Genomic DNA, 8,275 nt, shown 5'->3' with positions numbered 1-8,275 from the left:
GCACTGGATATGCAGCCCATTCATTTGAAGAGGGCTCGAGTAACCCAGGCGCCTGATGCACTGCTCGGCATTTGGGGCAGAATCAGGACAGTCAAGGCCATTTGGTCCTGGCAGGAAATCAGCCATGCAAGACAAGGCCATGCAGTCCGTGCAGAAAATCACCCATGCAAACTGTATGGCCTTGAAGCTCCTTTTTCTTTTCTTTTTTTACACACAGGAGCCCACCATAGCAATAGCGGAGCAAGAATTCATCTCAGAGCAGCAGCACTGCTCCCTTGTTTTCCCACCCCCTCCTCCTAATGCTATCCCCTTCCAGTTTTCCCTTTTATCTGGCCTCATGTTCACTCCGTTTCCATCCCTTTCCCTTCCTTCCTGATTCCATCACTCAGCCACCATTCAAAACTTCTTAATTCTCATCACTCTCTCCCTCCCCCCTCCTGCTTCCATTTCTGCAAGTTGTTTTAGTAAGAACTAATCTGCCTACTTTCCTTTCACTACCCCTACAACTGGACTAAATTTGGTTCAAATCAAGGTCCACAAGTTAGACCACTTGTGCCTCAAATGTTTACATGTCCACCATCTTGGACTAGAGAGGATGACATCATTACAAACTACACCAATGAGGTGTCCCTGTGTGTCACTCACTACAACTGTACCAAATTTGGTTCAAATTGGTTAGACAGTCCACAAGTTAGTGCACTTGCACCTCAAGTGTTCAGGTGTTTGTCATTTTGGATCAAAGTGGATGACATCACCACAAACTTCACCATTGGGGCATCCCTATGTGTCCCTGTAGCTTTAGCAAATTTGGTTCAAATAGGTTAGACAGTTCACAAGGTAGCCTACTTGCACCTCAAAAGTGTACACATCCGCCATCTTGAATCGGGAGGATGACATCATCACAAACTATGCCATTGGGGCATCCCTATGTGTCCCTACAGTGGTAGCAAATTTAGTTCAAATCAGTTAGGCGATTCACAGGTTAGCCCACTTGCGCCTCAAATGTGCGTGTGTCCGCCATCTTGAATTGGGATGGGTAACATCATCACAAACTGTGCCATTGGGGCATCCCTATGTGTCCCTACAGCTGTACCCAATTTAGTTCATATTGGTCCAGGCATTGTGACAATGATGGGATGGACGCACACACACACACACACAATGCCAGGTGATCTCATAAGCCTACTGGAAAGTAGGTTTAAAAAAGAGACTCTTTTCCAGCACTGAACTGGTTCTCCTTTTCACTGTCCATTCCCTTGCACCTCTTTAGCAAAGCCCACCTCATGCTTTGGGAAGCACAGGACTGGATTCACGCTAGCACTCCAGTCACAGAGATTATACAAGGAGCACCATTCCGTTTCTGAGCGGAACAGCCATTTCAAAAACACATCCTCATTAGTTCCTTTCCAAACCAAGGGGAAACATGCAGTCTGAGGGCACACACACATCTGGAGAGCAGAGGTTCTTTCCCTCTTCTCAGACCCTCTTTCCTGACTTCAGTACAGAAACCAGAAGTGCTTCAGCCTCAGCTTGAGCAATATCCACACACAAGCATAGAAAACAGGAGACTGAGACATCCAGCTGTCATTTATATCAGAGATGTCTTTCTGCATATTCTCACAGCGAAATAAAGGTCAGTGTATAGAAAGCTTGTGTGCTGAGGCCCTGACCCACCTCTAAACATGGGCAATTAGTTATTATTCCATAGCAACAGAGCCTCCCCCACCGCCTGCAAGAAATGCATTTACATCAAAGGAGACATCCACTCACCTGCCACAGGGCTTGGGTGAACATCACAAGAATTGGGCCCATTAGGAGACTTGGATCACCAATGAAAAGTGTCACTTTCACTGAAGAAAATGATTTAAAAATATTTGCGTAGTCAAAAGATAAGCAAATAATTGCTTGCAAAAGTTTGTAAGACCGGGGGTGTGGGGAAGAGACCAGCAACAATAAAACCCAAGCTGCTCTCGGGTGCTGGGGAAAGTATCAGTGCCAGAGATCCCAAGGTTATCAAAGAGAAGTAGAGGCACCATTAAAAGGCACGTTGACAGCTCAGCAGTGTCCGAGCAGGAAGCCATGTGCACACAACCAGAGTTCATCTAGATTCAATCGAAAGCTCTGTGCTGGGTCAAAGTCACTGTGTCAAGCCAAGGTGAGTGGCAGGGAAGAAAGATAAGATCAGAGGTAGGAAGGAAGGTTGGATCAGGGCAACAGTTAAACTAGGATTCCAGAGCACTGGGGACAATCCCAGTAGGCAGGATGGCTCCTAGTAGCTCAAACACAATGGCAAGGAACATGAAGTTTTAATTAAGCTTCTGATAACTGATCAGATGAAAGCAACAACAGGCTACCAGGGGGTGGGAGCAAAATCCATAGTGCAGATTTCAGCTTCTAAAGTACTGGTGGCAGACCTAGGACTCCCAAGTGGGGAGTGAGGCTTATAGCACCACAGCCTCATCCTGAAATGATTGGTAGGAAAAAACTATGTGGGTGATTCATAACAAGACTTTCCATCTTAAAAGGTCTTACCATCCTCTATACAGGGATGGTGGTTGCAGTCCCCAACTCCCTTAAATGTCACTGAGTTAGGCATTTTGGGACAGATAACAGCTTTGTTTCTTCCCAGCTGAGTGCTGTAATGCTCAGCCAAGAGCACAAGAAGCTATTCAGTTTACATATCTTTTTCCCTTAGGTCACACCACTCCACTCCATCAGCCATGCAAGCGATATGGCCTTGACAGTGCATGGATTAATGCTGCAGCCCGCACTGGCTAAAGCAGCCAAGCCTTCTTGAGAAAGCCACACCTGTTTAGATTTTAATCCCTGTCTGCAGGGATTTTCAAAAGTAGTGTCTGTCTTAGATTGCTGGGGGCAGGAAGGGTGAGTGGGAATCACATCCCACTGAGCATGCCCAGACTCTTTGGTGCACTCTAAAGTAGTCCTTTGGATCCCATTCACAATCTGTATGTATTCCACTCTTCTTATCCTATAGCACAGGGACTCCTAATGATGGACTATAGATGTTGGACTACAATTCCCATCATCACCACCCACAATGGCGAAGGCTCCAGGGCGCTAGTGAGTCACACAGATGCTAACATGGCAAAGAAGCCCAGAGGACCTTGCCAAACAAAAGTAGATCATTAGCATTTGTTACATGTGCCATGTACAGAAAAGTCAATGTAGGTGTCTGTTTGTCCTTTCCTAAATAAACCATTGGAGTCAATCAGTTCCAGGAAAATGTAAATAGACCTTCTTGAGAAAGCCACACCAGTCTAATCATTATACGAAATATCCCTTCCCCCACCCCACCCTGTTCGTTACAAGAGGACAACCCAAGTCATACCAGTATGATCCATGTGAAGTTCTAAACTTTGCACCATCAATGCAAGATAAACATGTGGCCAACTGGGAGGTGCAAATAAACACAGCCCAAGATAAGGTGCCAATACTGTGTTCTTGGTGCTTCCGGAAGGTCTATTGGAATACACCAAGACTTGCACACAAACATTCCTTTTTGTACTGTGTCTCTCTCACCACTAGGCCCACTTTTCTTTTAATTTTGGGTAAATATTACACAAGCACGGGTAATTATGACCAGTGAAGGCTCAAGGCCCCTGTGCACTTGAGGCAGGGCACCAAAAGCTGCCACCTGACACAAACCCTCCCACCCCACCTCTCTCTTTTAAAGCAGGGGGCAAGAGGAGGGCATCTCACTGCCTCACTGGTGCCCCAGTGATCTGCTGCCTGAGGCAACCTCCCCTTGCCTCATGGAAAGGTCGCCTCCAATTACAACAACATGTCCTTGCACAAGTGTGGCTCAGCTTGTTGCTAGGACCTGGAGCTTCTTTACATTTTGTGTAGCAACCTGGCTCCTCCAGCATTCATTACTGTAAACTCTTCAAGTGAGACAGTTTTTTTCATTGGATCATTTGCAGTGAAAAATTGTCCAATAAGGGTAGCATAACATTGGTTCCCATTATTGTCCTGATATAATGTACAGTACTGAATAATAATAATAATAATAATAATTATTATTATTATTATTATTATTAGTGCCCCCAGTGAGGCACTACCTTGGCGTGGTTGTGGGGCTTGCGTGCTCTGAGGAAGGTGAGAGCTATGCCAGAGGTCCAACCATACTGGACAGGTCTCACCAGAGGAGCCAGACAAAGAGTGCCTATCCCATCAACAATATGGTGAGACGTAACTTTAATAAATCTATACCGGATTGGTCATTGCCCGGGTCAACAAGGACCACGCCAGGTGCTATAGTTCCTGGACATCTGGTGGCAAGTGGGCAACAGGACTCAGGATCTTCCGTTGAGCAACCAGGGCTGAAGACAGCAAAGTTACTGGAAGAAACGTCGCTTAACCAAAAAAAATATACGAAAAATGCCAACAAGGAAATAATGATCTGCTATTACAAGTCTAGCCCAACTAGAAGAGGTTATTTTAAAAGAATGTACCAAGTTTGGAAAGAGAAGCATCCAGATACAGAAATAACAGAACAAAGGCTAGCAGACCAGAGAAGATTCATAATAAGAAATAAAGTATTCACAGGAGTTGACCTGGAAGAACTGCAAAGAGCAACACAGGCTCAAGATATGGAAGAAGAATTACCACCAACTGAAGCAGTTGCTCAGGCGCAGGTGGAGGAGGTGTTGGAAATCGAGGATGCCACTGTTGCTGAACTGTTTCAAAATCAAAACCAGGCAACCTCCCCTTTGCCTTGACCTCAAAAACCCAAATGCCGTTTAACAGAAAAGCAACAAGAATTAAAGCAAAAAATAACTGAGCACATGAACCAAACAACCACCAGGGTTCGACTTCCAGCTCTAAAAACAGTTGCCAAAAAACAACTTGCTCAGGTATTAAAAGATGTCAATGCTGCACTTGCAGAAATAACAACCAAGAATTTGCAAGAAACAAGCCAACTAATGTACGGTGCAGCAACAATAACAACACAAGAGCTCGGATATAAGATCAATGAACCTGTAAAAAAAGAAAGTAGTACATCGCCTAAATGGAAGATTAGATTAGAAAATAAAATCTCCAGGCTTAGATCAGATGCGAGTAAATTGAAAGATATGAAAGACAAGAAGCTGAAGAATGAAAACACCAAACAGTATCTGATCCAAAAATACCACCTAGATTCAAGGAAAATTAGAGAAGTCCTGGAAATAATAAAGCAGCAAATAACAGCAGTGTCAAAGAAGATTAGCAGATATGAAGCCAGAACTACACAACACAGGCAGAATCTCCAATTCCAGTCGAATCAGAGACGTTTCTACCAAAGCATAGAAGGAGAAACTGCAAGAAACATAGAAACACCAAATAAAGAAGAAACAGTGCAATTCTGGGGGAAATTATGGGACAATCCAATAGATTATAATAAAAAAGCAGGCTGGATGAAAGAGGTCAAAAAATGTAACCAACAAATGCAAGATCTAATAATAACACCAGAATTAATAAGTGAAAGAGCAAAGAAAATTAAAAATTGGACTGCTCCAGGCGACGATGAACTGCATGGCTTTTGGCTTAAACACCTAACAAGCCTTCATAAACAACTATCAAAACAGTTCAATCACATTTTGCAAGGAGGTGATGTTGAACAATGGCTAACAACTGGGAAAACTCATCTCATCATGAAAGACCCAGCAAAAGGTGCAGTTCCAAGTAATTATAGACCGATAACCTGTCTGCCAACCATGTTCAAATTATTAACTGGAATAATAGCAGATGAAGTGATGCAACACTTATTAACTAACAAACAGCTTCCAGTTGAACAGAAAGGAAATTGCCCGAACACCAGAGGAACAAAAGACCAGCTACTGATTGACAAAATGATTTTAGAAAATTGCAAGAGAAGAAAAACCAATCTAAGTGTTGCATGGATTGACTACAAGAAAACCTTCGATTCATTGCCTCACACATGGATACTAAAATGTGTCAGCAAAAACATTCAGATATTTATTTAAAAAGCAATGAACATGTGGAGTACACAGTTAACAATCAATGGCAAGACACTTGGACAGGTTAGCATTAGAAGAGGCATTTTCCAAGGGGACTCACTATCCCCTCTGTTGTTTGTAATCGCCATGACCTCACTTTCACAAATACTAAACAAAACAGGCCTCGGATACCAAACATCTAAAACATCAAGTAAAATCAACCATCTGCTGTACATGGACAATCTGAAGTTGTATGGAAAGTCCCAGTCAGAAATCGAATCACTGCTAAACACTGTCCGTATATTCAGTAGCGATATAGCAATGGAGTTTGGACTAGACAAGTGTACTGCATTAATAATGAACAGAGGGAAAATAAGAAAAACAGAAGGAATAGAACTGCCCAATGGAAGCAAGATCAAGAACCTGGAAGAGAAAGAACCTTACAAATACTTGGGCATTCTCCAGGCTGATAACATCGCACACACTGAAGTGAAAAGAAAAATTGGAAGTGAATACATCAGGAGAGTTAGAAAAATCCTCAAGTCCAAACTCAATGGCGGGAACACCATACAAGCCATAAACACCTGGGCTATACCTGTTATGAGATACACTGCAGGAATAATAGACTGGACCCAGGCAGAGCTAGAGACGCTAGATCGTAAGACCAGGAAAATCATGACCATCAATCATGCTCTGCACCCCCGCAGTGATGTCGATAGGCTATACCTCCCTCGCAGCTCAGGTGGAAGAGGAATGCTGCAAGTCCATCAAACAGTAGAGGAGGAGAAAAGAGGCCTTGAAGAATATATCAAGGACAGTGAAGAAGATGCACTTTAAATGGTCAAAAACGCGAAACTATTCAACACCAATGAAAGAAAGCAGGCCTACAAGAAAGAACAAGTCAAGAACCGAGCAGAAAAATGGAAAAATAAGCCCCTGCATGGTCAATATTTGCACAATATAAGTGGAAAATCAGACATCACAAAGAGCTGGCAATGGCTTAAGAATGGCAACTTGAAGAAAGAAACAGAGGGTTTAATACTGGCTGCGCAAGAACAGGCACTAAGAACAAATGCAATAAGAGCAAAAGTTGAAAAATCCACCACAAACAGCAAGTGCCGCCTTTGTAAAGAAGCAGATGGAACAGTGGACCACCTAATCAGCTGTTGTAAAAAGATCGCACACACTGACTACAAACAAAGGCATGACAAGGTAGCAGGGATGATACACTGGAACATCTGCAAAAAATACAAGCTACCTGTAGCCAAAAATTGGTGGGACCATAAAATTGAAAAAATTGAAGAAAATGAAGATGTAAAAATATTATGGGACTTCCGACTACAAACAGACAAACATCTGCCATACAATACACCTGATAAAACTGTAGTCGAGAAGAAGAAAAAACAAGTCAAAATAATCGACATAGCAATACCAGGGGATAGCAAAATAGAAGAAAAAGAAATAGAAAAAATCACCAAATACAAAGATCTACAAATTGAAATTGAAAGGCTGTGGCAGAAAAAGACCAAAATAATCCCAGTGGTAATTGGCGCCCTGGGTGCAGTTCCAAAAGACCTTGAAGAGCACCTCAACACCATAGGGGCCACAGAAATCACCATCAGCCAATTACAAAAAGCAGCTTTACTGGGAACAGCCTATATTCTGCGACAATATCTATAACAACTGACAATAAAATTCAGCCAGTTGGGAAGGACTCGATGTCTGGATAAAACAAACCAGTCAATAACACCTGTCTGACTGTGTAAACAAGAAATAATAATAATAATAATGTGCATTAGTTGCACCCATCTGGATGTTTTGGACAAAGATTTTACTGGAATTTGCTTAATATGCCTTCTAGCCTGGAAACCAGTCACTAATGTCCCCTGTTAACTGGGCAAAGAGGCACCTTTTTAAAGTGGTGATTCCTTTTTTTAGCAGGAAGAGAGCAACTGGCCCTATCCACCCCTAGCACCGTATCCCTCCAGTGAGTGTTGCTGGTGTCTACTTTATGTTTCTGTTTAGATTGTGAGCCCTTTGGGGACAGGGAGCCATCTTATTTATTTATTTTTTATTTATCTATGGAAACTGCTTTGGAAGCTTTTGTTGAAAAGCCACATATAAATATTTGTAGTAGTAGTTATGACAGCTCATATTCGGGGCCAAAAACAGAGCCCTGTTTCCTGCCTGAAATAGTTTACACAATATTTCTCAGATTATAGAGATAGTTTACACAATATTTCATTCAACCATGTGCATCTTCCAGGTTTAACTGCAAGTATAGGCTGGCATACAATGTAAGCAATCATATGGCCTTT

Source organism: Hemicordylus capensis, chromosome 2 (assembly GCF_027244095.1).
Source record: "Hemicordylus capensis ecotype Gifberg chromosome 2, rHemCap1.1.pri, whole genome shotgun sequence".
Taxonomy (NCBI): Eukaryota; Metazoa; Chordata; class Lepidosauria; order Squamata; family Cordylidae; genus Hemicordylus; species Hemicordylus capensis.
This window is presented reverse-complemented; position numbering follows the sequence as displayed.